This window comes from Mesoplodon densirostris, chromosome 8 (genome assembly GCF_025265405.1).
Source record: "Mesoplodon densirostris isolate mMesDen1 chromosome 8, mMesDen1 primary haplotype, whole genome shotgun sequence".
NCBI lineage: Eukaryota > Metazoa > Chordata > Mammalia > Artiodactyla > Ziphiidae > Mesoplodon > Mesoplodon densirostris.
The window spans coordinates 38,077,264-38,098,755 of NC_082668.1; positions in this window are offsets into that span (position 1 = coordinate 38,077,264).

The window sequence follows — 21,492 nt, forward strand, 5'->3', positions numbered from 1 at the left end:
GGTTTCCAATTATAGTCAACCAACACAAGAAATATGTTTATTATGATGGTCTAACTATAGATGCACTTACACCTATATTCCTAGTCCTCGGACTATTTTTACAAAATTGGGAGAAAAGTTCCCCAACACCATGATAGTCTCCCAAAGAAATACATAAAACGATCTTTTTTCAGTGTATACGAATTCATATGAAAATATAAATCACATGGTCTCTTACAACAAAGAACACTTGGAAAGAAAAGTATGTTTAATGAAAATTTGTATAGAAAGGAAACCAGTCAAGAAAAATGCAAATGAACTAATCGTTTATTGAGAAGTCAGAGTTAAGAGAAATGTTAGTAACTCCTAAATTATTTTCCTTTGAGGGTTTTTCCAAAAGGATTCAAGATATCTCACGTTTTAGTGCATGACTCTTTTCTTGCCAAATCTAACTTGAAATACTATATTCTAAATATATATGTCACATAATCATGAATATCCTTTCCCTTACTTGAATGAGGCCTGGCAAAACATTTTCCTGGCAGTTATTACGTCTATAAGAATATACTAGGATATTACAAGGCTAGCCAAAAAATTAGTAGGTTAACTGCCAAACAAGAATATGAAAATACTGATTTGGTCAATATTAACAGGCTTTACAAAACATAGACATTATTTGACATCAGCCTTTCAAAAGCACTCACTGGTAGAAGAAAAAAAAAGTCTCATTTGGAAAAATACCACTATGAAGTAAATTTACCTCTTTATTTTATCTATTGATGAATAGGAAATTTAAACTTACAAAAATAGAGGAAAAGTACATTCATCTGCACTAGAAACAAATCAGGGTTTCATTAAACAAGAACACTTGTTATCCCTATGCTCATTTATTTAAGAATGTTGGTATTCTGCAACTGCATGCTTTTTAATTCTTTAGTTGTTTTATAGAACTAGTCAGGACCTTTAGTATAATGTTGAAAAGAAGTGGTAAGAGCATACATCCTTACCTTGTTCCAAAGAGTAGGGGGAAAGCATTTAATCTGGTCATGTATGATGTTTGTTGTAGGGTTTTTGTAGAAAACATTTATCAGTTTGAGGAAAGTCCCTCCTTTTCATAGTTTACTGAAAGTATTTTTTTAATCATAAATTGATATTAAATTTTTTCAAGTGACTTTTTTGCATCAACTGAAATGACCATATGGCCTTTCTCTTTTAGTTTATTAAAATAGTGATTTATATTGATTGATTTTCAAATGTTAATCCAGCCTTGTATTTCTGAGATTAAACCCTACTTGATCAGCATATACTATTCTTTTCATATATTGTTGGATTTGATGTGCTAATATTTAGCACCTATGTTCATGAGGGATATTGTCCTAGAGTTTTTGTTTGTTTGGTTGGTTGGTTGGTTGGTTTAAAAGACTATTTTTAGAGTAGTTTTAGGTTTATAATAAAATAGAGAGGAAAACATAGGGATTTCCCATATGAGCCCTGCTCCCACATTCATAGCCGTCCCCATTACCAACATCACTCACCAAAATGGTACCTTTTTTTTTTCTTACCAAGAATGAACCTATAATGACATATCATAATCACCCCAAATCCATAATTTAATCTAAGGGTTCAGACTTGGTGTTGTACATTCAATGAGTTGAGACAAATATATAATAACATACATCCAGCCTCCTCACACCCGTGATAACCACTCATCTCTTTGTGGTCTCCATAGTCTTGCCTTTTCCAGAATGTTATATAGTTGAAATCATACAGTATGTAGCCTTCTCAGATTGGCTTCTTTCACTTGGCAATATACATTTAAGTTTCCTCCATGTCTTTCATGGTTTGATAGCTCATTTATTTTTAGTCCTCAATAGTATTCCACTGTCTGAATGTACCAGGATATTTATCAGTTCACCTACTGAAGGACATCTTGGTTGCTTCCAAGTTTGGACAATTATGAATAAAGCTGCTATAAACATTTGTGTGCAGGTTTTTGTGTGGATATATAATATTTTCAATTCCTTTGAGTAAACACCAAGAAACATGATTGTTGCATCATACAGTAAGAGTATGTTTAGTTTTGTAAGAAAGAAACCAACAAACTATCTTCCAAAGTAACTGTACCATTTTGCATTCCCACCAGCAATGTATGAGAGTGCCTGTTACTCCGCATTCTCACCAGCATTTGGTGTTGTCAGTGTTCTGGATTTTAGCCACTCTAATAGGTGTGTAGTATTTATCCCATTATCATTTTAATTTGCATTTTCCTGATGACACTTGATATGGAACATCTTTTCATATGTGTTTTTGCCATTTGTATATCTTCTCTGGTAAGGTGTCTGTTAAGGTCTTTGGCCCATTTTTAACTTGGGTTGTTTCCTTATTGTTGATTTTTAACAGTTCTTTGTATATGTTGGATAACAGTCCTTAATCAGATGTGTCTTTTGCAAATATTTTCTCCTAGTCTGCGCTTGTTTTCTAATTCTACAGAGCAGATCTTTAAAAATCATGTCCAGTTTATCAATTATTTCTTTTATGGATCAATTCTTTGGTGTTATATCTGAAAGGAAAACACTATACCCCAAATCATAACATCTTCTATGGTATTTTCTAGGAGTTTTATAGTTTTGAGTTTATGATCCATTTGAATTAATTTTCATTAAGGTTGTAAGTCTGCATCTAGATTTTTTTTTTTTGCATGTGGATGTCCAGGTGTTCCAGCACCATTTGCTGAAAAAACTCTCTTTGCTTCATTGTATTGCCTTTGCTCCTCTGTCAAAGATCAGTTGATTACATTTTTGTGGGTCTATTTTGTGGCTCTCTATTCTGTTCCACTGATCTATTTGGTTTGGTTCTTGTTTTTCTTTTTTGCTAATACCATGCTGTGTCTTGATTATTGTAGCTTTGAAGTAAGTCCTGAAGTCAGTTCTCCAACTTTGTTCTCCTTCAGTATTGTGTTGTCTGTTCTGGGTCTTTTTGCCTCTCCATATAAACTTTAGAATGAATGTGTCGATATCCACAAAATAAACTGGCTGGATTTTGATTGTGATTGCATTGAATCTATAGATCAAATTGGAAAGAACTGATACCTTGACAAAGTGAGTTTTCCTGTCCATGAACAAGAAATATCTCTCCATTTCCTTAGTTATTCTTTGATTTCATTCATGAGAATTTTACAGTTTTTCTCGTATAGATCTTGTACATACTTTGTTAGATTTATACCTAAGCATATCATCTTGTTGGGGAAGGATACTAGTGTAAATGGTATTGTGTTTTTAATTTAAAATTCTACTTGTTTGTTGCTGGTATAAAAGAAAGCGATTAACTTTTATATATTAATCTTATATCCTGCAACCTTGCTATAATTGGTTATTAGTTCCAGGAGGTTTTTTGTTGCTTTTTTCAAATTTCCTACATAGACAGTCATGTCATCTGCAAACAAAGACAATTTTATGTCTTCCTTCCCAAAGGAAACTTATTTCCTTTATTTGCCTTATTGATTAACAAGGACTTCCAGTATAATGCTGAAAAGAAGTGGTGAGAGGGAATATCCTTGCCTTGTACCTGAGCTCAGTGGGAACGTTCTGAGTTTCTCACCATTAGGTATAGTGCTAGCTGTATGTTTTTTGTAATCTTTATCAAGTTGAGAAAGTTCACCTCTGTTCCTAGTTTACTGAGAGTTTTTTTCATGAATGGGTTTTGGATTTTGTCAAACGCTTTTCTGCATCTATTGATATGATTATGTAACTTTTCTTTTTTAGGTTTGATGTAATAGTTCACATTAATTGATTTTAGAATGTCGAACCAATTTTGCATACCTGGGATAAATTCCACTTGGTCATGGTGTAGAATTCTTTTTTACACTATTTTGAATTCAATTTGCTAATTTTCTTTCTTTTTTTTTTTTTTTTTTTTTTTTTGTGGTACACGGGCCTCTCACTGTTGTGGCCTCTCCCGTTGCGGAGCACAGGCTCCGGACATGCAGGCCCAGTGGCCATGGCTCACGGGCCCAGCCACTCCGCGGCATGCGGGATCCTGCCAGACCGGGGCACGAACCCGTGTCCCCTGCATCGGCAGGCGGACTCTCAACCACTGCGCCACCAGGGAAGCCCCAATTTGCTAATTTTCTGTTGAAGACTTTTGCATCTATGTTTATAAGAAATATTGGTCTGTAGTTTTCTTGTAATGTCTTTGTCTGGTTTTGGTATTAGGATAATGCTGGCCACATAGAATGAGTTAGAAAATATTCCCTGTGCTTCTAACCTCTTAAAGAGATTGTAGAAAATGGTGGAGCACCAAGGATTGTCTGATCCATGTTTTCTGACTCTTTTCCTAGCTTCACAGAGTTTCTTTACACTCATGTGGTGATCAATACTCAGCTGAAGACTGCACTCAGATCTCTCTCTCTCTCTCTCTCTCACTGTGCCGCTCTCTTATCTACAGCACTTTGCCCAAAGTCTAACCCCTTTGGCCACTCCAAATTCTGTCTCCTCACCTTGCAGAGACAACTGGGGTATTTGGGGATTCTCCCTTCCTGTGTTGCAGCATTGTTCATGCAGTGAGCTAAGACAGTTGCAGCTAGGACAGTTTCTCTCAGGAATCACTCTCCTGAGTTAACTGCCTTCCAATACCTAAATCCTTTTTATAAAAAATAATATTTTGCCTGGGATTTTTTGGTTGTTTAAAGCAGGAAGATAAATCTTATCCCTGATATTCCCTCTAAAATTCTTAACAGTCTTTAAAATATTTAACAGAGTTCCCTGATTAGCATGCCAAAAATTATAGGGTCAAAAAGAAATAGAAAACCTTTCCTGGTGGCTCTCTTGATTTAAAATTTTACTCTAGAAAAACAGATTCTTAAAAATTATTCTTTGGGCCATAAATTAACAAAATAAACCTCATCTAATTTCTCTTTACATATTTTTAAGTCATGCCTAAGGAACACTCCTAAACATATTTGCCCCTTAAAATAGAAGACACACAAAAAAATCTTGAAAATCCAGCAGTCCAGAAGTACAGGACTTTAAAAAAATAAATTATCCTTAAAATGTCTAATAGATCTTTGAAACTTTACTTAATCATGTAATTTGTTGACATGACACTCATATTATACCAGCCTACTCCAAGCTTGATCCAAATCTAATCGTGGTGTCTACAAAATAGTGTTGTAAGAAATTGCACATAACTGTGACTGTGTGTGTAGAAGCCAATTATCAAATAGTAAAGACTACACTAATTTTCCTAAGAAAAATATTTGTTTTAATAATCATCTTTCCTACAAATTTAAATGAGAAGTGGACATAACAAAGGTCTTTCAGTATATTAACATTTACAAAAAGCTTAAATGTCCAATAATTAATGTTGAACTATTTTCATAAATAATAAGATGCAAGAATGTTTTAGTTACCAATTAAAAATTATTTACATTATTTTAGACAATAACTTAAGTAGTTAATTATTCTGTTTTTTTAATTCTGTGCTTTTCTAAATATAAATCCTTACTTTGCTAAGCTACAGATGGTCTTGATTTAAAATACACTATCTTTTTATTTGACAGATAGATAGACAAATAGATATTAATTGGCAACCCACCTTCATTGAAACAGGCATTCAGAACAGTATTTCCAAAAGCACTAAAAAATTACAGAGAGTCTACCATAATCTCTAAAACCTACACTACTGTATGAATCAAGATGAATATATTTCAAGACTTCTGGTAATACTGTAAGGTATAGTAGTAGAAGAGAGAGAAATTATAATGTGGAAAACTGGAATTCATTTGCTCTAATACCTCAGCCACTTAGGAAAGAAGTCCAGCCCTTCCAGTACTGGGAGAAAAATCTGTATGAAAGTGGGCTAATATTTGTCTTTGGAGGATAAACTTGACAAGAACTCAGGAAGTCATTTTTGCAGTATAGAAGAGAGGGTATTTGTGACATAAGGAAATATTTAATTTTATTCTAAATTGCCATAATTTCATAATAGTTAAGCATTAAATACATTAAGATGACAATAACTGAAAATGTTTAGATTCAATCAAATGTGTTATGATATTTGCCTTTCAAGGAAAAAGTTATTTAAGCTTTTATCCTCTAAAAAAAAGTCCTTTACATCTTTTATTATAATTGGCTTGTTTTAAGAGCACTATCACTTGGCTAATTCCCTGTCACTTGCTGAGTTTAAAAGTGCCTCTAATAACATAAAGCTAATTTAATACAAAACTCATTTTTTAACCTGTAAATACTCTGCACATTTTCCATCTGGAAATGGTGATCAGATTTTTTTTTTTTTTTTTGGTGGGGGAGGTGTTGATAAAAGTACTCTGACTCATACTTGAGTCCACGGCTTCTATGGGAAGCAAGTTGAATTTTCTAGGGAAACATATGCTCAAGCACCCCATTCACAGCAGGCACCCTGGGGCCTAAATATGTTTTCTGCTTGATTGTAAGCAAAAGTAACATTAAATATTATTGACGGTAATAGAGTAGTCAAGAGTAACTTTTACCACAACATTTTGCATTTTTCTTACATAATTCACTCCTTAATAATTATTGCAGGATTGAATAAAATTCCACCTTTCTTCTTTTTTAACTTATCTGATGTATGGGACAACTGTGCATCACTTCACATCCTCTAGAGCACAACATTCTTTTCCCAGCCATTCCTGTGGTGATCACTCTATATCTGTTTTGACTCCTTTTACTTAGATTCAACCTGACAGCACCTGATCAGCTTCCTCTTGCTTCTTTCCCCAGGGTTTCACTGAGACCCTGGTGTGGGGTGTCCCTTTGACACTTACCCACTTGCAACTTGGAAGTCCATGGAACAACCATTGACCAATAAAAGAGGAGAACAAATATATAAATGCTTCTTTTCTCTGAACATGGCCAATTCTGAGATGCACAGCATAAGGCTTCCAGCTAATATTTAATCAGTTGAACTATGAGTTGTTGCAATGTCTGCACACCTGGCTTAAGGCAGAATGCAAGGGGGTCAAATAGAAATTGAGTCTGAGACCATCCAATAGACATCATGTGTTCCATCGTTATATGGACTGGAGCATAAAATTACTTAATCTTCACCATTATAATTCTCTTCCCCCAGCCCCTAAAAAAATATATTTGTTTCCTAAAGGAACAAATTTGGTTTTCCTATTTCTCAGGATTGTCCTAATAGATTTTTGTTCTCTCAGGTTCTCTAATACCTCTTGAAAAATATTTACCAATAGAAAAATATTTTACCACTAGATAAATATTTACCAAAAAAAAGAAAAATCTAGAGAACATGTAATGGAAATTTCCCTTAGTGGTAACTCAGAGGAAAACTCCAAATTGAGAAATCTGTAAAGTTCTTCCCCATTTTCCCTAAAGGAACAATGCTGCTCTTACTAGTATTTCTTTTTCAGGGCGTAGGTTTCAGATACTCTAGATTTGGAAGGCTTCTGCTCAAGCTGTCTTTACTCCTGCAGAGCAGTGATAAGGACTAAGGAAAAAAAGCTATAACTGAAGGTTAGTAAGGCACAACTGGAAACATTGTCAATGGGCTACACTCAGATCCTATTGATACAAATATATCACAGAAATTGGTCAAAATTCCCTGTTTATGAAGCAGTGCACTACTCTTGGGCTGAAGAAAAGCTTTTAAGGTGCTCTGTATAGTCTCCCAGAGTTTCTGTTATAGGCTGAATTATCCACCCCCCACCAAAAAAAACCTCATATGTTGAAGTCCCAACCCCCCAGTACCTCAGAATGTGAGGTAAGCTATGTGAATGTTCATTAAAATATTATTTTTAGTGGTGCAAAACTGGAAATAACTTAAGTGACCAACAGGGGATTAAGTAACATAGCCATTAATATGATGTAGTTTAAGTGTACTAATGGAGAAATATGCTAAATAATTGAAATATGTAGTATTAAGCAAAAAAAGCAAGTTATAAAATAATTTGATTTTATTAATATATACAAATATAGAAATAGTTCTAAAAAGTAAGCATCAAGTTATAAACCATTTTATCATTGTGTATATACATGTATGTATATATGTTTCTGAAAAACAAATAAGTGTCATGTTATCAGCAACAATTATGGTTGCTTGGTTGGCTTGAGGGTTTTATTTTGGTTTTGCTTTTTTTTAAATATTGTAATTTTTCTACCATAGACATTTTTTGCTTAACAAAAAAAAAAGTTTACTTTTGGAAAAATATACAAAGATTTACCATCTTTCAAGTTCAACTTTACTCATTCACACATTTTTCAATCAATATTTGTTTAGAGTCTACCACCAATCAGGCATTATTTTAGGTACTTGGGCTGTATCAGTGAGGTAAACAAAAATCCTGCCACAATAGGGTAATAACAAATAATAACAGGGAGATAACAAATAAATAAATAATAATAAATAACAAGCATAAGAAGTAAATTACATAAATGTTAGAAAATGATAAGTGGCATGGAAAAAATAAAGACAAAGTAAAGGGAAATGAGGGGTCGGGTACAGGGATCAGAGTACAGTTTGTATTTTTGAATAGAGTGGTCAGAGTGACTCCCATTAAGAAAGTGAGATATGGGCAAAGACTTGGAGGTTTGAAAGGAAAATCTTTGAAGAAATAGCATTCTAAGCACAGAGAGCAATCCCAACGTGAAAGCATGTCTGGCCTGTTGGAGGAACAGCAAGGAGAATGTTCCAGTTAGAGGGGAGTCATCATGGAAAATATGAGAAGAGAAGGTCAGTGGTTAGTAGGGGATGGATCATGTAGGCCTTTGTGGATCACTGCAAGGACTTCAGTTAACATGATCTTACATATTTCTGAAAGAATCTGGCTGCTGCAATGAGAACGGACCGCAGAAGAGTAAGGACAGCAGTACGAAGACCCGCGGTAAAATCAATGCAGTATTCGGGGAGAGAGATGGTAATGGCACAGCCCAGGGCGAAGCAGAGGAGGTTGTGAAAAATTGGCTAAATTCTGGATTTTTTTCTAATATTTTTATATAAATTTTCAAAATTTGAAAATTCCCTTTGAGGAAAAATGTTCTTCGTGCCTATTAATATCTCCTTAGCTATTTCGGTTATGTCCCATTTCAAAAAAATGAAAGTTGTCTTTAGACTAGAAAATATAGATGGCCTCATTTTTATAGGAAATAACCCCAACTTATAGGTCAGAATAGACCAATCAGAGGCTGCTTGCTTTCTTATGAGGCTGTGAAATTCTAAATCTTCGACATGATAAAATTTCTGAAAAATCCTATCTAGTAAAATCAACCCACTAGATAAGATGCAAATTTGATTTTCAGTGACCAAATAGAAATGCAGAAAATATCTGGCTAATGAACAGCTATGAGAATATAATGGTTTCTTATGTATTTCCAATGAATTCCTAAAATTTAAAGCATTAGTCATCCTTGCTCTAGTACAGCCACATAATGGCTGACAGGATTTTGATATCTAGTCAAGAAAGTTTTCTATAAATAAAAAGAATTTTATTTAATGTAAACTCTTTATCCACTTGTGGGAAACATATAAGTAAACCACTAATGGAAAACAGTGCGGATTACTGGCAGAAAAACCCCGCATGCTACTTGTATGTACATATTTGCCATGTTAACTAAGTGAGTAAATCAGCAGTTTCCTCTTCTGGTAGCAGTGAATAAAGGGATGTTTCAGTGGTCAATACAAAGTTAAAAATACTCCTATCACATAGATATTTCAGCTTTCCTTAGATTCTTTGATGTCAACAAACATGTCATTTGAAAATGCCTCAGTTTTGCTGGCATGTCATCAATTGATGTCCAAGAAACAGACCCAATTATACTTTTCACTGTTTTTCATTTATCCTCTTTTCTGCCCAACCATTAACAAAGGAGTAGTTTGCACTGTTTAGTCTCTGGTTAAGATGTTAAGTTTAGTCTCTTGCAAGATTCTCAAGCCCCAGGGCAAGTTTTCTCCAATGCACTCTGTTTAGCCCACTGGTAAAATTACAGTATTTAGTTTTAAAAAGTCTTTGAATGTTCATTTTTATTCAGATCGTCAGCCAGAGAGGATTTGGAAAAGTGCGTAGAAAAGAAAGTCCTCAACATTTTCACAAAGAAAAAAAAATAAAGTGTTTAGAATTCAGTATTTTTTCAAATTGAATTGTATTTGATTAGTTGCATAATATTGATAACTCTGTTTACTAATCAAAGAACGGGAAAATTGATTTATAATAATTTCATATATAAATAAAATGGATAGCAAATTAATAATTTAAGGGAGTTCTCTGGTGGCACAGTGGTTAAGAATCCACCTGCCAATTCAAGGGACACGGGTTCGAGCCGTGGTCCGGGAAGATCCCATATGCTGGGGAGTAACTAAGCCTGTGCACCACAGTGACTGAGCCCACGTGCCTCAACTACTGAAGCCTGCGAGCCTAGAGCCCGCAACAAGGAAGCCATTGCAATGAGAATCCCGCGCACCACAGCAAAGAGTAGCCCCCGCTCGCCGCAACTAGGGAAAGCACGAGTGCAGCAACAAAGAGCCAATGCAGCCAAAAATAAATTAATTAATTTAAAAATTTTTTAATTAATAATTTAAATAATTCTATGCCAACTGCAGATATACAGCCAATAGGACTGGGACTTGAAATTACACTGTAGGTCAGAAAATATAATGTCATTTCCCACAGTTTGGGTTACAAATAGCATATGATTTGAAATCCTTCACCAAAACCTCGCTGCTTAGATTCAAAAGAATACCAACATTTTGTTCCTTTACCAACTAGTCATTAGAGTTCCTTCTTTAGACCAAAAAGCTTCTTGAAGTCCACTAGAATCGCTTTGCATTGTAAAATTAAAATGCTCATCATTTTTATCTCCCAAAGAGATGTGGACAATATAAAGTTATTAAAAATAAGAAGAGTCAGAGTTTCTTGGCTCTTCTTTGAAGTATTAAGTAACTGTTGCTTATGGAATTCACACAAAGAATACTTTAGATTTTTTTTAATAGAAGTTGAAGTAGTAGATCATGATAATATGTCTCTCAGCTATAGTGTCTACTGGAACAAAGCATACTTCAGTTGAAATAATTTCTTCTGAGCAGACGAAAAAGAATTGATATCCCATATGAATGGTTTTCCTTTTACAAAAAGCTTTGTGTCCCCAATTCTCACCTACACAGGAGTGCCATAGCATCTAAGTGTTTGATATAAAGACTACTTTTGTGGATTAAAGCAGTGTTTTCCAAATAATGTTTTGCTGCAGGCTAATCCCTTGAGATGAAAAAATAAATAAATAAATAAAGTTTCCAGGGTCAAGTAAGTTTGGGAAATACCACATATTATTTTTAATTCTTGGGGTGTCAAAATGCACATTCATATAATATAGGAATTAAGAAATACTTTAAAAGAGAAATCTGTTTAATTTTCTTAAATCAATATTTCCCATTCTGTTATAACCTGTATGAGAAAAGAATCTAAAAAAGAATGAACATATGTATATGTATAACTGAATCACTTTGCTGTACACCTGAAATTAACACAATATTGTAAATCAACTACACTCCAATAAAAATAAAATGTTAAAAATTTAAAAAATAATTTCCCAAATATAGAGGGCCACAGAATCCATGTGAGGATGTGTGTATGTGTGTGTCTATGTATGTGTATTTTTGTGCATCTTTGTGAAACATCTACTAACATTCCACAGAAATCAGCGCTTCTGGGATTGGCTAGTGGAAACATCTTAAGGCATTAAACTCCAGAAATCCAGCTTTAAAATGCAAGTAGTAAATATCCATTATCGTCAATGTCCTTAACAGGTGGGCCCGGAATGGAAGCCCAGATGAAGGTCCTTCGGTAGCCGGGAGGAAGCACTAAGACAATGGGTATCTGGTTTGGGAGATTCAGTAAACTGTGAACCCCTTAGAAAGTCAAAGAGGGCATTGTCAAAAAAAAAAAATGGTCAACAAGTTCACAGTCTTTCCCAGAAATAACCCAATTATTTGACCACAAGGGTCATTCATTATCCTTTGAAAGTAAAAATCTCATACTTAGCAGAAGTTGAGAATGTACATTTTAGATAAGAAAGCTTTCAGTAAAATGTTTTTAAAGATTGGATAGTGAAGTGATTTCATTGGAAGCTCATGGTGCAATGTAAAGATACTACTACATGAAAGCAAAATTTTATGAAAAATTATTCACTACAAGGAATATAAGCAGTTCAAAAATCCAGGCAGAATGGCTGTAGTAGAGACTACCTCGTTTTTCTGTTTTGCTTCTTTCCTAGAAATACAGCTAGGCAACATTTCCCTGCCTCCACTGTAAGTAGGTGAGGATGTGAGTCTGAGTTCTAACTAATTGAATGTGGATGGAGGTGACAGACACCACTTACAGGCTGGGCCTATAAATATCCTCCCATGGAATGGTCCACTCTCTCTTCAGCCCTTTGATGGCTGGAGGTATAGGATTCAGCAGAGGCCTATGAGACGCTAAAGGACAGTAGCATAAGAAAATGGAAGGGAATGGAGTCCCTGAATCAACATATGAGAAGCCACTCCCAAAGCACTTGTGATGAACTCTTATAGGAGTAAGAAATGAACTTTCATGACCTTAACTAATAGCTGGCATTTGTGGTGGCAGTTAGACTACCCCAATTCATAGAATGTCCAAAGAAGATATTAACAGATTACATATAGTAGTACCTTTTGGTCTTTTGCAAGAACTGGGCCTTTGAAGTATTTACTACAATAAATGCACAAAGCACTTTATCCTTTAAATATGAAAGAATATTTCATATTTTTATGAAAAGCACCCTTTAAATATGAAAGAATATTTATCAATAATTAAAATGAAATATCTCTCTAAATCTAAAATCCCAATATCACAAAAAGACTGTGTTTATAGGGCACCTGTCAGCAATGAGCTTAAAGTTGCTGAATAACATTAAAAGGGCCACAGTATGTGGCTTGCTGTCTAATAGAGTATGGATGAGGAACATAAGGAGAAATCTTTTGAAGTTATATATTTCATAGTTGTGAAAATATGAACAATAGAGAGAGAGGGCTTTATGGAAGACAGAATGGCAACAGTAACAGGCAAAAAGAATAGCAGCTGGAGAGCACTCTAAACTCTTCATAGCTGGCACATAGAAGCTTCTGTCACCTAGACACAGGCCAACGACGTCAGGTAGATGTTGTTGGCATAACCTGACATCAGTGCTATTAAGCTTAATCTAAGCCATGTGGTTTCTAAAACTTGTTTCCTAGGATTTAGCCTGGTTAGGATTGGGGAAAGTATACTTGGCTGCTGTAGGCAAACTGTGGCTAAAAACAGATTTCCCACTTCCATAATAGTCAATAGCTTCATATATAATCAGGCAGGAGACAATTACGCCAAGTTGGCTGGAATTAGTCTCTTTTGGCTGTATGCTCCAATAGAACTTAGAGAACACTTCTGTGTTAGCATTCATCACTTTGAGCATCCATGGTAGGCTCAATGAATAGACTGAAAATCCCTGGTGGTCAATTAATCCCTGCAACTCCTAAATTAACATATCCTGACAGCAGTTACAACTTCTTGCTTGAGGAATATTGCTTTATGCGATTTCTGTAACATGTGTGTTTCTCTTTAAATTATGAATATACAACCCATCTTAAATCCTTCCCTGAAAGAATTGCATCTATTCAGTTCTCACAGAAGGTGACCTTCCAAGCAAGATTATGGCAGTTGCAAAAAAACTAAACATTCAGTTCTTGAAATGGTACTTGGCAACGTTATGTGTAAAGAAAAAAATATATATCTGGATATGTATTGTTCAAACAATCCCTTGATAGAAAGGGTTCTTAGACTTCTGAAGGGCTCCAGGACCCCACAGAAAACCAAGGTAAGGCTGTCTTGCTCAAGAGATCAGATCCTGATGAGAGCCACGTTATGAGCATTAAAGGAAATGGTAAAAGATGGCTTCAAATAATTTCAATAGTTGAAATGAGGACTCCTGCTCTTTCCAAGTATAGTAATATCTAACACCTCTTTTGCACTTTGTGGCTACAAAAGTTGCCAAGGGAGATTTTTTCAGTGCCATTATATCATGCTGTCTGCTTTGCAAAGAACTGGAATCATCAGTCTGATTCATCTCATGCCAGTTGCTGATGCTATAATCCCACAGAAAATGACTAAAATTTAACACATTTTTACACAAAGATTTACCACTGAGCAACATTCATCATCCCTTAAATGCATATTTTTTAGTCCTGTGCAGGAAACAGTCCTCAGTGTCTCACAATAAAGGCCAGGAAGAGAGTATTCTTTGCAGTGTCCAAGTTTGTGAGATTTTGGCTAGGACAGAATAAGAAGGCATTACACTGAGAGAGAGAAAATAAGGTGTAGCATTTTCATTTCATCACAAGTTAAATAGAAGAGGCTGTTTCCACTGGGAACTGCGACAAATGTTAACCTGAATTTCCTGTGTTACTTTTAAGTTGCTTGGAATTGGCTTTATGTGCATACATATCTGAGGTGTAGACTATATTAGGCACAAATTATGAACTAGATCCAAATAGTGTAGCTTGGGCATCTTTTTGTAAAACCAAATCACTACAAGATAGAGGATCTGAAACTAAAATCCTGTTCTTTTTATCTTTGATCTTTCATCAACGAAATAGCTATAAAATAGAGAAAATAAAACTAAACCACCTTCCTCTCAATGGAATTGAAAAACTAGAAAGATGAGAAATAGGTAGGAAGGAGGTGGTTTAAAAGTGTATAGACTCACTGTAATTTAGACTCAACTCCCCTTTCCAAAATATTTTCCATCTGCTTTTAAAGACATGCTTTCTTCCAGCCAGGTTGGTATTCATGGCCTTTGATATTCCTTCCATACGCTGACCTCTAATATTTTTCCACTTCTCTTACCTTTTTATTTCATTCTTCATTGTCTAATATAAGACTTAAGTCTTTGACAATACCAGTCTGGAGTGAATAAATTTTCCCTTGCAACTTGAAAAGCAAATAATCTTGTCTTACTTTGAAGAAGTTACTTGACTGCCTTCTAGAGAAATGGAGTTACCAATACCAGCATTTCAGGATTGCTACAAGAAATAAATGAGATCAAAGAAAGGTGCCTGGTATATTAACGGGCATATAGCAGCTGCTCAATAAATTATAGAGAACTTAGTTTTTAATTTTTTGATTGGCTCAGTGAATATACTTATGCACTTACCTATATAATAAAATCAGGAGATGTTTCTTTCATATATTTTTAATCTTTCATAGCTCTTTTTACACAGATTCCCAGCAAATATCCACAAATTGAGAAATGGAATAATGTTGCCTTTCCCATATATAGGCTAGATCTATTATCTTCATTTCCACTGCTAAATTTCAGACGTTGAGTTTCTCAAGGTACTGATTCTCGGGGGTTCACCTGTCCTTCAAAATCACTAAAGATTCAATTATCCACTGTCATTGCCAGCTGCAACAGGCATAATTGCCCCAGGCTTATTGCTTAGCCTTGTACTCAGGCAGCTCCAATTTTACTTATTCCAAATATATCACCAGTATATCTTGGAAGCTACAGTGTTTATTCTGACAGATTTCCTGTATTGTTCACATGCCCTTGCCACTCTTGACATCATTAGTATGTGGAAGTCCTAAATTCCTTAACTCTAAGACAATCTTTAGCTTCAGGAGATTTTCCATTTCCCTGTAGTACATTTATGGACGAAATATCCCATTATTCCATGCCATTCATTTGAAGACCTCTTATCTTTAGAGTTTTCTCACCTTTATAAAAACAATAGTATATTTCCAGGAATATTTTTCCATCATGAGTTAAACTATGAATCAACATCAGACCTGGTGATTTTTCAACTCTCAATGGAAATTTTCATATATATGTTAAACCCAAAAGAATCAATTACTCAAGCTTCAAATCTCTTTCATTATAAAGACCTTATAACTTTAATCCATCCCAAATATAAGAATATTTACTTCTTTTTTAACATCATTTTCCTCAAAGGTTGACTAATCTATTTAATAATTGGATCAATATATGTCAGGGAAAGTATGGACAGGGAGAAATAAGAGCAGATTTATATGAAGAGAGTTAAAAATGATGAGCAGGAGAAAGAGGGGAGAATTCTGGAGCAACATCTTTGAGTAAGGGACTTATGATGGAATCTACTGCAATAGTAGAGGACTGGCTTTAGAAAGGAGCAGTAATAGTTCATATATGGAAGGAGGCAGAAAAGTAGAGCATAGAGGAAAGATGAGGATAGGTGGTTAGAGCTTGTGGAGGACTATTTAGCCCTTGTGCTAATTGTTGGTGGCACATATTAACTACAAAAATACCAAAAATGGTTGTACATGTCAAGATTGGCTTACATCAGCTGGTAATGCTTATCTAATTTATCAATTCAACGGTTATGGTCAAAGCCATATCATCCTGCAATCAAGGGCAGTATTATGATACTTCCCCAGTGCCCTTCAGGCAACATTATCTTGTTGACTTGTCCCTGAAAATGCTTTTTCAGTCTTCCAGGAAGGACACTTCTCCTTTCAGCCCACCTTAAATCTTACTTATAGAGCTGGCTTTGTTTCTCCCATAACCCTTTTGATGTAAGCACCTGAAAGATAAAAACACCTTATATTCCCATTTTTTGGCGTGAAATCCACAGAATGTCTATAGTATGCAACTTGCTAATTGTTAAATAACTCAGTCTCACATAACTCACATAACCCTTTTTTTTTTGCCACATTTGGAAGTTCAAAAGGCAGTTTGTGCAGACTGTGTTGATTATGGCATATAATATGACATTCCACTTACAAATAAGGCCAACTCTGCCTTTTCCTTCACACAAATGAAGTTGAATCAAGTTTAGATTTTCGAATAATAGGAGATCTACAAATAAATTTAGGATGAATTCAGCTTGATGCAATGAAGATTATGTAGTCTCAAGTAAGACAAACCTGGATTTGAAGTCCAATGTCATCATTCACTAATTCATATGACTGAGCCTCAGGTACTTCATGTGTGAAATGGGAATGACACCAATGTCATAGGGTTATTACAAAAGTTAAATGAGATAACATAGGTAAAGTATGTATGAGGATATTTGACATGATCAATACTAGTACCACTCATAGGCTCCTATAATATACTTCTCTGTTGGAACCTCATATAGTTAGGTCTACTTTGTCAGCAAAAAATCTATATACCAGCTTAGAAATGAAAAATTTAATTTCTAAGAGAATGTTTGGAAAATTATGTAAAATTATCTTCAATTTTGACAATGGGGAATATCACTTATAGCAAGCCTGACTTAAAACTGTGTTAACAGAAAATTTCCAAGCAAACAAAGAGCCATTAGTAACTGAATCAGATGTCCATTGTGTTGTCTTACAATATGCCTAACTGAAACTAAAATAAAGTTCTTATGTGTCTCTAAACTCTGAACATCAGTTTCCTCTTTCTGTAATATGAATTGCTTGAATTTAAGGTACTTTCCTTTCTAGAGTTCAATGACTTTTATATACTCATATAATTACTTAGAAATGTAAAATTAAGCTTATTACATAATTGACACTTTAATTGATCATTGTAATATATATTGTGTATAATTATATGTATTCTTTTCTTTTTTAAGAATCAATCTTGGGCCTCCCTGGTGGCGCAAGTGGTTGAGAGTCCGCCTGCCGATGCAGGGGATACGGGTTCGTGCCCCGGTCTGGGAGGATCCCATATGCCGCGGAGCGGCTGGGCCCGTGGGCCATGGCCGCTGAGCCTGCGCATCCAGAGCCTGCGCGTCCGGAGCCTGTGCTCCGCAACGGGGGAGGCCACAACAGTGAGAGGCCCGCATACCGCAAAAAAAAAAAAAAAAAAGAATCAATCTTAATCTGCAGCCTGCAAAAAGGAGACCCCAAACACAGTAACATAAGCAAAATGAGAAGACAGAAAAACACACAGCAGGAGAAGGAGCAAGATAAAAACCTACCAGACCTAACAAATGAAGAGGTAATAGGCAGTCTACCTGAAAAAGAATTCAGAATAATGATAGTAAAGCTGATCCAAGATTCTATTTCCAAGATCCAAAATCTTGGAAATAGAATAGACAAAATGCAAGAAACAGTTAACAAGGACCTAGAAGAACTAAAGGTGAATCAAGCATCAATTAAAAACACAATAAATGAAATGAAAAATACTCTAGATGGAATCAATAGCAGAATAACTGAGGCAGAAGAACAGATAAGTGAGGTGGAAGATAAAATAGTGGAAATAACTGATGCAGAGCAAAATAAAGAAAAAAGAATGAAAAGAACAGAGGACAGTCTCAGAGACCTCTGGGACAACATTTAATGCACCAACATTCGAATTATAGGGGTCCCAGAAGAAGAAGAGAAAAAGAAAGGGACTGAGAAAATATTTGAAGAGATTATAGTTGAAAACTTCCCTAATATGGGAAAGGAAATAGTTAATCAACTCCAGGAAGCACAGAGAGTCCCATACAGAATAAATCCAAGGAGAAATATGCCAAGACACATATTAATCAAACTGTCAAAAATTAAACACAAAGAAATCATATTAAAAGCAGCAAGGGAAAAACAACAAATAACACACAAGGGAATACTCATCAGGTTAACAGCTGATCTCTCAGCAGAAACTCTACAAGCCAGAAGGGAGTGGCAGGACATAATTAAAGTGATGAAGGTGAGAAACCTGCAACCAAGATTACTCTACCCAGCAAGGATCTCATTCAGATTTGATGGAGAAATTAAAACGTTTACAGACAAGCAAAAGCTGAGAGAGTTCAGCACCACCAAACCAGCTTTACAACAAATGTAAAGGAACTTCTCTAGGCAAGAAACACAACAGAAGGAAAAGACCTACAATAACGAACCCAAAACAATTAAGAAAATGGGAATAGGAACATACATATCAATAATTACCTTAAATGTAAATGGACTAAATGCTCCCACCAAAAGACACAGATTGGCTGAATGGTACAAAAACAAGACCCATATATATGCTGTCTACAAGAGACCCACTTCAGACCTAGAGACACATACAGATTGAAAGTAAGGGGATGGAAAAAGATATTCCATGCAAATGGAAATCAAAAGAAAGCTGGAGTAGCAATTCTTATAACAGACAAAATAGACTTTAAAATAAAGGCTATTGGGGCTTCCCTGGTGGCGCAGTTGTTGAGAGTCCACCTGCCGATGCAGGGGACGCGGGTTCGTGCCCCGGTCCGGGAGGATCCCACATGCCGCGGAGCGGCTGGGCCCGTGAGCCATGGCCTCTGGGCCTGCGTGTCTGGAGCCTGTGCTCTGCAACGCGAGAGGCCACAACAGTAAGAGGCCCACATACAGCAAAAAAAATAAATAAATAAATAAATAATAAAAATAAAAATAAAAATAAAGGCTATTAGAAGAGACAAAGAAGGACACTACATAATGAACAAGGGATCGATCCAAGAAGAAGATACAACAATTGTAAATATTTATGCACCCAACATAGGAGCACCTCAATACATAAGGCAAATACTAACAGCCATAAAAGGAGAAATCGACAGTAACACACTCATAGTAGGGGACTTTAACACCCCACTTTCACCTATGGACAGATCATCCAAAATGAAAATAAATAAGGAAACACAAGCTTTAAATGATACATTAAACAAGATGGACTTAATTGATATTTATAGGACATTCCATCCAAAAACAACAGAATACACATTTTTCTCAAGTGCTCATGGAACATTCTCTAGGAAAGATCATAACTTGGGTCACAAATCAAGACCTGGTAAACTTAAGAATTGAAATTGTATCAAGTATCTTTTCCAACCACAATGCTATGAGACTAGACATCAATCACAGGAAAAGATCTGTAAAAAATACAAACACATGGAGGCTAAACAATACACTACTCAATAACAAAGTGATCACTGAAGAAATCAAAGAGGAAATAAAAAAATACCTAGAAACAAATGACAATGGAAACACGACGACCCAAAACCTATGGGACGCAGCAAAAGAAGTTCTAAGGGGGAAGTTTATAGCAATACAATCCCACCTTAAGAAACAGGAAACATTTCGAGTAAACAACCTGACCCTGCACCTAAAGCAATTAGAGAAAGAAGAACAAAAAACCCCCAAAGCTAGCAGAAGGAAAGAAATCATAAAGATCAGATCAGAAATAAATGAAAAAGAAATGAAGGAAACGATAGCAAAGATTAACCAAACTAAAAGCTGGTTCTTTGAGAAGATAAACAAAATTGACAAACCATTAGCCAGACTCATCAAGAAAAGAAGGGAGAAGACTCAAATCAATAGAATTAGAAATGAAAAAGGAGAAGTAACAACTGACACTGCAGAAATACAAAAGATCATGAGAGATTACTACAAGAAACTCTATGCCAATAAAATGGACAACCTGGAAGAAATGGACAAATTCTTAGAAATGCACAACCTGCCAAGACTGAATCAGGAAGAAATAGAAAATATGAATAGACCAATCACAATTGAAACTGTGATTAAAAATTTTCCAACAAACAAAAGCCCAGGACCAGATGGCTTCACAGGCGAATTCTATCAAACATTTAGAGAAGAGCTAACACCCATCCTTCTCAAACTCTTCCAAACAATTTCAGAGGAAGGAACACTCCCAAACTCATTCTACGAGGCCACCATCACCTTGATACCAAAACCAGACAAGGATGTCACAAAGAAAGAAAACTACAGGCCAATATCACTGATGAACATAGATGCAAAAATCCTCAACAAAATACTAGCAAACAGAATCCAACAGCACATTAAAAGGATTATACACCATGATCAAGTGGGGTTTATTCCAAGAATGCAAGGATTCTTCAATATACGCAAATCAATCAACGTGATACACCATATTAACAAATTGAAGGAGAAAAACCATATGATCATCTCAATAGATGCAGAGAAAGCTTTTGACAAAATTCAACACCCATTTATGATAAAAACCCTGCAGAAAGTAGGCATAGAGGGAACTTTCCTCAACATAATAAAGGCCATATATGACAAACCCACAGCCAACATCATCCTCAATGGTGAAAAACTGAAACCATTTCCACTAAGATCAGGAACAAGACAAGGCTGCCCACTCTCACCACTCTTATTCAACATAGTTTTGGAAGTTTTAGCCACAGCAATCAGAGAAGAAAATGAAATAAAAGGAATCCAAATTGGAAAAGAAGAAGTAAAGCTGTCACTGTTTGCAGGTGACATGATACTATACATAGAGAATCCTAAAGATGCTACCAGAAAACTACTAGAGCTAATCAATGAATTTGGTAAAGTAGCAGGATACAAAATTAATGCACAGAAATCTCTGACATTCCTGTACACTAATGATGAAAAATCTGAAAGTGAAATCAAGAAAACACTCTCATTTACCATTGCAACAAAAAGAATAAAATATCTAGGAATAAACCTACCTAAGGAGACAAAAGACCTGTATGCAGAAAATTATAAGACACTGATGAAAGGAACTAAAGATGATACAAATAGATGGAGAG